The sequence below is a fragment of the Suncus etruscus genome, chromosome X (assembly GCF_024139225.1).
Source record: "Suncus etruscus isolate mSunEtr1 chromosome X, mSunEtr1.pri.cur, whole genome shotgun sequence".
In the NCBI taxonomy this organism is placed as follows: domain Eukaryota; kingdom Metazoa; phylum Chordata; class Mammalia; order Eulipotyphla; family Soricidae; genus Suncus; species Suncus etruscus.
In genome coordinates, this window is record NC_064868.1 from 84,631,275 (window position 1) to 84,640,886 (window position 9,612).

Consider the following 9,612-nt stretch of genomic DNA (forward strand, 5'->3'; position numbering starts at 1 on the left):
CCGCATTTTCCCCTTTTATCAGCTTTTTTGTTTAGGCTAATTATAGTGACATTATCTTCAATTATTTTTAAATTGGCCTTTAGAAGCCATGGTTTAAAATACTGTCAATGACAGGGTTTAGGTTTAAGTGTATAAGATATAGAGATTATGCCTTTGTCAGAGGATCCACCTCCCCCACAACACATGGTGAAACCTTTGACCATCCTGAGTCCAAGTCAGAAAAAATATTTGTCAGCTCTCCATCCATCCAGGCCCACAGTGGAACTCTTATTGAGGAGTTAAGGAAAAAAAATTTAAGAACAGACATTAGTTGTGTAACAGATTTAGGACTTTATGAAAGAAAGTTTGTGCTTCTTTTACCTTTTGAGTCACTTAAGAAACCTACAAGCCTTAACTCTTGAAGTATATGGCTTCTGGCATTTCAAAGTCTCATTATTTAACGCATTTAAATATTTTATGAATTCATTCAACCACATGGTCAAAAAAATAAGAATATGGGTATCAGAAAGAGAAGAGAGAAGCAGTCATTGATCAAAATAGGATCGCTAAGCCTGGAATGGCAAAACATACTTTACACAGAATTTAAACAGGAAAATCACATTTTCAGTAGCTAATTCAACCCCAAATTTAAATTTTCTGTAGATTTTTCACAATTTTATTTTTCAGTAAGGTCTGTGATTTTATTTTCATGACCAATTTGTACTCTGTAGTATTTGTTAAATCCCTTTTCTGCATATTTTTCATGACACAAGAGATAAGACACATTTTATGATACACAATTACATTTCCTATGAATGTTTAAAGTACCAAAAGGCCTAATCCATAGGTAATTTTATTTTCAAAAGGAGAGAAACTGTCTCTATAAAAACTAAGATAGATGAGGAGAGTAAATGATACGGTTTATGGCACACGGTCCAATAATCTATTGGTCAGCGCTGACCGTTATGATGGCTTTGCAAGCATTTTAGAAGAAATCCAAGAAATTCTAAAATGTCAGGACCTTTTCTAGACCTACTTGCACATCAGAAGTGTATACCATCATGAGCCTTTGCTGTTCCTGTGATGAAGAAAGTGAAAACACTTGTCACGTGATTATTGGTTGTATGATTTATCAATTCTTCCCTCATATTACATGATTGTCTTTTTTTCCTCACCCATCCTATTCAATTTGCAAAAAACTTTTCACATACATTCCCTTATATTTTCTTATCTTCCTTGGTCTTTCTTGATAGAACAGAACAGGGATCTTTGGTGATGGAATTCATAGGAATCTCTTGACATTCTTCAAAAATGTTAATTTTATTTTATTTTTACATGACAAAGTTCTAAATTAATTGAGATCTGGGTCTATATTCTTTTTTATGCACTCGAATTATAAACAAGTTTGTAGCAGAGTTTCAGTTATGAAAAAGAAAACACCTTTCACCAATGCAACCTTCCCATCACCAGTACCCCCTTTCTCTCCCCAACACCCCTACATTCAAAACAGGCATTTTATTTCTCTCACTCACTACCATTGTCATGATATTTTTAGTAGAGTTATTTTTCTTCCCATACTCACAACTACTTGTGGTAATCTTCATATAGTGGGCCGGTCCTTCCAGCCCTCATCTTTATTGTCTTTGGGTATTATTACAATACTGTCTTTTATTTTTCTTAAATCCCACAGACAAGTGAGACTATTCTATGTCTATCTCCCTCTGACTTATTTCACTCAGCATAATAGTTTCCATGTATAGGAAAGTTTCATGACTTTATTTTTCTTGACAGCTGCATAGTATTCCATTTTGTAGATGTGCTACAGTTTCTTTAGACACTTACCATCTTATGTCAGACATCTGGGTTGTTTCCAGATTCAGGATTTTGTAAATAGTGATGAAACTAATATAGGTGTTCATAAAGCATTCTTGTGTTTTGTTTTTGTGTTCCTAGGGCATATCCCTAAGAGTGGCACACATCACCAAAACAAACAAACAAAAAAAACAAGAACAATGATCATCTAGTGCTGGCAAGGGTGAGGGAAAAAAAGAACTCTCATTCGCTGCTGATAGGAATGCCATCTAGTCTAGCCTTTATGGAAAAAAATATGGAGATTCCTAAACAAAAAATTCTTGAACATTAAGCTCCCATATGACCCAGACATGATTGCCTTTTAAGAATGTGTACTACTTATATTGGGGTCATGATGTAGCAGTTAGCAGTTAGGGCACTTGCCTTGCACATGGCTTACCCAGGTACAATTCTTAGCATCAATAAATTTCTTTGAGCACCACTAGGAGTGATCTATGAGTACAGAGAAAGTAAGACTCCCTAAAAATTGTTGGGTGTAACCAACAAACCAAAACTGCACCAAAAAGAGTTTATCTCAGTAGAGTTGAAATGGCAAATGGTGTTTAAAAGGGTATATAGCTACTACAAAAGGCAATAATATTTCCTTTTTCATAAAGTAGAGTTTTAACTCTATATACTTCATTACCTAGTTTGAAAGACAAGGAAAGCAAACAACTACTAATTTGTGAGAAATGTTGTGTCAACAGAGAAAAAAAATCTATAAAAAATAACCATTAAAACTCTGGTCCAGAGAGACCATCCAGTGGCGAAGGCACTTTGCTTTGTGTATGCCTGACCAGATTTCAATCCACAGTACCATGTGAGATCTGAGCACAGAGTAAAGAGAAAGCCCTAAACACCATTGAGTGTTTTCCACAAAAGCTAAAAATAAATGAAATACAAAACTGCGCACCACAGAGGTGTTTCCAGTAGTTTATGTGGGTACCTGAAATGCTACATTGAGATTGCAGACCTTCAAAGTTTGTATGAATATTGTAGGTTATCCCCTGAAATTTTCAGTGCGGTCTCTCAAGCATGTATGGATTTCCTTTGCTGAGGATAGTCCTATGTATTCGATCCTAGATATAGTCCCTTAATCTTGCCAGAAATAGTTCACCCTCTACAAGATTCGGTTGTTTACCTTAAAGTATTTCTAGAAGGTTCATACCCTCAGACCTTTCTTTCACTCATATGTAACATTGGAACATACTAAATTCCCTAAATTATCTTCAATGATTTGGGAAATAATTTCAGTTTTTTTATCTCAACCTAAGACTCTGTCCTTTGACATTATTTACTTAAACGAAAAAGCAATGAACCAACAAAAATCACATTAATTTATTTTTATTTTTCAAATTTCCTCATAAATTTTATATACACTATTGTCCTTCATTGCGATCACCCATTCATTATTGTCAACTAACTGTAAATAAAGTTTTACTTGATAATGACTCAGTTCTAATTTTTTTGAATTTTGACAATTCACCTAGAATTCTTTATCCAGCAAGACTCACATTCATGTTTCAATGCAGCATACATAGCTTCATGAACAAACAACAGCTCAGAAAATCCATGACTCAAACCCCAACCTTGAAAGATAAACTGAAATGTTTCCTTTAAGACAAGACATTGGGGCCGGCGAGGTGGCGCTAGATGTAAGGTGTCTGCCTTGCAAGCGCTAGCCAAGGAAGGACCACGGTTCGATCCCCCGCGTCCCATATGGTCCCCCCAAGCCAGGGGCCATTTCTGAGCGCTTAGCCAGGAGTAACCCCTGAGCATCAAACGGGTGTGGCCCGAAGAACCAAAAAAAAAAAAAAAAAAAAAAAAGACAATACATACCAACAGGCACACCAAACTCCTACACAAAGATGACACTATACCCCATGATAATTATTTCTCTCAACATCAATGATCTATATGTACCAGTCAAGAGACAAGGTGTTGCAAAATGAATTAGAAAAAAGCTGAATTCAACGTTCCGCTTCCTACAAGAAAATCATTTGAATAGTCAGAACAAATATAAGCTCAAAATCAAAGGTTGGAGGACAATCACCAAACAAAAAACTGTATTAATATTATATTATATATTATTATATATTATATGACACAGCTTTAGACTTAAAAAGTTATAGGGACTGAGTTGGATATTTCATAATAATCATATAATATGTACAATAGGAAGAAATTACACTCCTAAACATATACTCACCAAATGAGGGAGCAGCAAAATATTTATTAAAATTGTTGACAAATCTGAAAGAAGACATTAATAGCAACACAATAATAGTGGGAGCCCTCAACACCACCCTATCAATCCTTGAAAGTCAAGCAGTATGAAACTTAACAAGAATATACTATCTCTAAAAGGAGAAATGGAAGAAAGTTGCTTAGTAGATATATATAGGGCCCTCCACTCCCAGAAAACAAGATACACATTTTCCAGTGCACATGATAAACTGTGTGATGGCCCATAAAACATGTCTCATAAAATAAAGAGGATAGAAATTGTACAAATTGCTCTCTCTCTCATCCCTGGGTCCTGAACCCATTAAAAAAAGAAATTGTACAAATTACTTTTCAGATAACAATGCATTGAAATTAGAAGTGAACTACAAACAAACACAGAAGAAAAACTTGAACACCTGAAACTTAACAGCTCACTACCGAACCAGCAGTGGGTCAGAGATGAAATCAAAGAGGAAATTAAAAGATTTCTGGAAACAGGGGCCGAAGCAGTGGCCCAATGGTAGTGCATTTGTCTGCATGCGGCTGACCTAGGATGGACCAAGGTTCGATCCCCCAGCAACCCATGTGGTTCCTCAAAACAGGATCGATTTCTGAGCATAAAGCCAGGAGTACCTCCTGAGAATCACTGGATGTGGGTCCAAAACTAATTAAAAAAATAATAAAATGATTCCTGAAAACAAATAAGAACGAAGACACAAATTATCAGAATTTGTGGGAAACGGCAAAGGCAGTACTAAAAGAAAAATTTATAACTTTGCAAGCACACATCAGGAAGGAGAAGGGGCCTACATAAAATACTTAATGACACACTTTATAAATTAGAAAATGATCAACAAAGGAACCAAATACGTAGGCCAAAGAAAATAATAAATGTTAGAGCAGAAATCAATGAAGTAGAAATAAAAAAATACAGAAAGACAAAAAAGCAAAAGTTGGTTTTTTGAAAAATAAACAAGATTGATAAACCACCAGCAAAACTTACAAAGAACAGGAGATAAAGAAACTTAATAAACTGAATTAGAAATAATAAGGGGAGAACACCGAGATAATAAAGAGATTCAAAGGTTAAATAGAGACTACTTTGAAAAACTCTATGTCACAGAACATGAGAACTTGGAAGAATTGACTAAATTCTTGGACTCTTATAATTTTCCATGATTCAATCAGGATGATGAAGCATATCTAAACAGACCCATCACTATTGAGAGAAATTAGTGGTAATCAAATGTCTTCTCAAAAACAAAAGACCAGGTCCAGATGAATTCACTAAAGAATTATTTCAAACCTTTCTAGAGAAATTACTACCAATACTTTTCAGAATCGCTCATGAAATTGAAAAATCAGGAACACTTCCAAATAGTTTTGTCAGTTTTTATAAAGCTAACATCACCTTGATACAAAAACCAGACATAGATTTTGCAAAAAAAGAAAACTATAGACCAATATTCCTGATGAACACAAACGCAAAGACCCTCAACAAATTCCTTGCAAATAGGATACAATGCTTATCAAGGAGGTCATACAACATTATCAAATAGGTTTCATTCCAGGAATGCAAGGATGGTTTAATATATGTAAATTAATCAACATAATACATCATATTAACAAAAGAAATTATAAAAACCGTACAGTTATATCAATAGATGTGGAGAACGCACTCAATAAGGTCCAACAACCACTCATGAAAATAAAAACTTAACAAGATAAAATGGGGGACAGCATGATAGCACTTATTAGGGCATTTATTTGTCTTGCATGTTGCTGACCCAGGACTGACCTTGGTTCGATCCCCAGCATCTCATATGATCCCCCAAGCCAGGAACAATTTCTGAGCACATAGCCAGGAGTAACCCCTGAGCGTTACCGGGTGTGGCCCAAAAAACAAAACAATAAAAAATATGGAAATGGAAGGAGTTTTTCTCAGTATATTCAAGTCCAAATAGCAAAAGACAATGGCGAATGTTATTCTCAATGGGGATAAAACTTTTTCTCTGAATCTGGTACAAGACAAGTCTGCCTCCTCTGACCACTCCTTTTCAACATAGTAATGGAAGTACTTTCCATAGCAATTAGGCAAGAAAAAGATATCAAGGGCATCCATATAGGAAGTGAAGAAGTCAAGCTCTCACTGTTCACAGATGACCTGCTAATATATTTAGAAAACCCCAAAGACTCTATTGAAAAGCTTCTACTAACGGTAGGTTCATATAGCAAAGTGGCAGGCTACAAAATTAACATGCAAAAATTAATGGTCTCATACACAAATGATGATAGAGATGAAATGGACATTAAAAAACAATCCCATTTACATTAGTGCCACAGAAGATCAAATACCTTGGAGTCAATTTAATTAAAGTGGTGAAGCACATATACAAAGAAAAATACAAAACAGTGCTTCAAGAAATGAAAGAGGACATAAGAAAATGGAGAAACAAATGATTTTCATGGATTAAGAGAATTAACATAGTTAACATGGCAATACTCCCCAAAGCATTGTACAGATTTAATGTAATTCCTCTAAGGATCCCCATGACATTCTTCAAAGAAGGGGACCAACACTCCTAAAATTCATTATGGACAATAAACACCCACAAATAGCTAAACAACCCTTAGGAAAAAGAAGATGGGAGACATCACTTTCCCCAACTTTAAATTGTCTTGGAAGGCAATAGTCATTAAAACAGCATGATATTGGAATAAAGACAGACCCTCAAATCAGTGGAATATACTTCAATATTCAGAAAATATTCTCCATACAGTCAAATATTCTTTGATAAAGGGGCAAGAAATGCAAAATGGAACAAGGATAGCCTCTTCAAGATTTGGTGCTGGGATAACTGGTTAGCCACACGCAAAAAAGGTGGGGGGCACTCAGACCTCCATCTAACACCATGCACAAAGGCCAAGTCCAAATGGATTAAAGACCTTGATACCAGAAACCATAGGGTATATAGAACAATACAAAGGTAAAACATTCCATGATATTGAGACTGAAGGCATCTTCAAGGATGAAACAGCACTGTCCAAACAAGTGGAAGCAGAGATAAACAGATGGGACTATAAGCAGCTAAGAATCTTCTGCAATTCAAAGAAAAGAGTGTCCAGGATACAAAGGCCACCTACTAAATGGGAGATACTATTCACTCAATACCCATCAGATAAGGGAATAATATCTAGATATATAAGTTACTGACAGAACATAACAAGAAAAAAATCTAACCCCAACAAAAAATGGGGAGAAATAACGAACAGACCATTTTTAAAAAATAAATACAAATGGTCAAAAGGCACATGAAAAAAATGCTCCACATCACTAATCATCAGGGAGATGTGAATCAAAACAACAATGAGGTACCATCTCATGCCACAGAGACTGGCACACATTACAAAGGAAGTGTTGGAAGGAATGTGCAGTAAAACAAACTCTTATTCACTGTTCAGCTCTTATGAAAACAATATGGAAATTCCCCCCAAAAAAAAAAACTGGAAATTGAGCTCCCATACAATGCAGCTATACCACTCCTAGGGATATACACTAGGAACACAAAACAATACAATAATGCCTTCTGCATGCATGTATTTATTGCAGTGCTGTTTAAAATAGCCAGAAAAAAAAAAACAAACATGTTTGATAACAGATGAGTGGCTAAGTGGACTGTGGTATATATATATACACAATGAAATATTATGCAGCCATCAGAAAAAAATGAAGTCATAAAATTTTCCTGTACATGGATGGACATGAAAACTATTATACTGAGTCATATAGGATAGAGGGAGAGAGGCACTAAATAGTCTCACCCATCTATGTCTTATAAGAAAAATAAAAGACATTATTGTAATAATACACGTAATAGAGATGAGGACTGGAAGGTCCTCAATACATATAAAGATATGATAGATATGAAGCTTACCAAAAAAGTGGTTAGTTTAGTTAAATAAATAACTACATGGGGCCAGAGAGATAGCATGGAGGTAAGGCATTTGCTTTTCATGCAGAAGGTCATTGGTTCGAATCCCGGCATCCCATATGGTCTCCCAAGCCTGCCAGGAGCTATTTCTGATTGTGGAGCCAGGAGTAATCTCTGAGAGCTGCCAGTTGTGACCCAAAAACCAAAACGAAAAAAAAGAAAAAAATTAAAAATTAAAAAATGTTGAATTTGCACTATAAACCAAAGAGAACTGGCAAAGAATATATCAGTTTAGGGGCCGAGAGGTGGCGCTAGAGATAATGTGTCTCCCTTGCAAGGAAGTACCCTGACATCCCATATGGTTCCCTCAAGCCAGGGGCGATTTCTGAGCACTTAGCCAGGAGTAATCCCTGAGCATCAAATGTGTGTGGCCCAAAAAACAACAACAAAAAAAGAAATAACTAAATAACTACACTAACAGCTATCATGAGAGTAGTATTGAGAGAAATATAATGCCTGTCTCGAATACAGGCAAAGTTTGGGAGGATGAGATGAAGGGTATTAGTGGTGGAAATGTTGCACTGTTGAAGGGGTTGTTCTTTTGTATAACTGAAACCCAACTACAAAAATGTTTGTAATCATGGTGCTTAAATAAAGATATTTTTACAAAGGAAAATAAAGACCCCACAGAAACCCCAAACTCAGTTATTGAAATATACAAAGAGGGTCATGCCACCAATGGAAATTTTATACTTAATATTATTTGCACTAAGTTTCCTGAAATCACCTCAAGGATATCTGCAGAAAGACACTTTTACAAAAGGTGCTCATGTGCAAAAAACAACTAATTTACCTATTTGGGTAAAAATTGATAATGAATGGATTACTTTTAATCTGTTCATTAGAAGAAAATGATATGCTTATGTTTACAGAGATGGCAGCCAACCTTGGCAAGAAACTCTGAGTCTTACTGTGCCTTATTAGAAGCAAGATTGTCACAAATGAAAAAACTCAGCACCACTGCACCATTAGACTATCATCCGCCCCTCAGGCTCAACACAGACTAATTGAAAGGACAAGAGTAAGAAAGAAGTTTGTGACCCCAACAGATAACTGGGAATAAAAGTGACATCATACTGAGGCAAAGACTATTGGTAGAAGAAATGACCAGTACCAGGGTCTTGTTTCTTTAAATGAGGGGTCTGGTCCTGCTCTACCGGACTTCATAATTTAATAAATACTTGTTAAATTAACTCAATATTACCATGTCTGTTTAATATTCCAAGGTTGATGGATTACTTTTAACAGAACCCTTACAAGGAAGACATTAACAGGACAAATCATAAATGCAAAATAGTAGAAGAGTTCTGTAAAATCATTAAAGCCTTGTGGGCAGGACAACACAAACCAAAAGACTTTAAAATGGCCATTTAAATGCTAAATCATCAGATCGCAGGGCACAATTAACAAGATCCACATAAACTACTTCTTTTTTTGAACAATACAAGTATGTTTATTTTTAGTAGATATTTTAGCATCACTTTATATTTGTTAATTTTAAAATATTAATCTTAGTATATAATATTTTGATAGCTTTCAGAATATATGTAATGAATGGTAAATT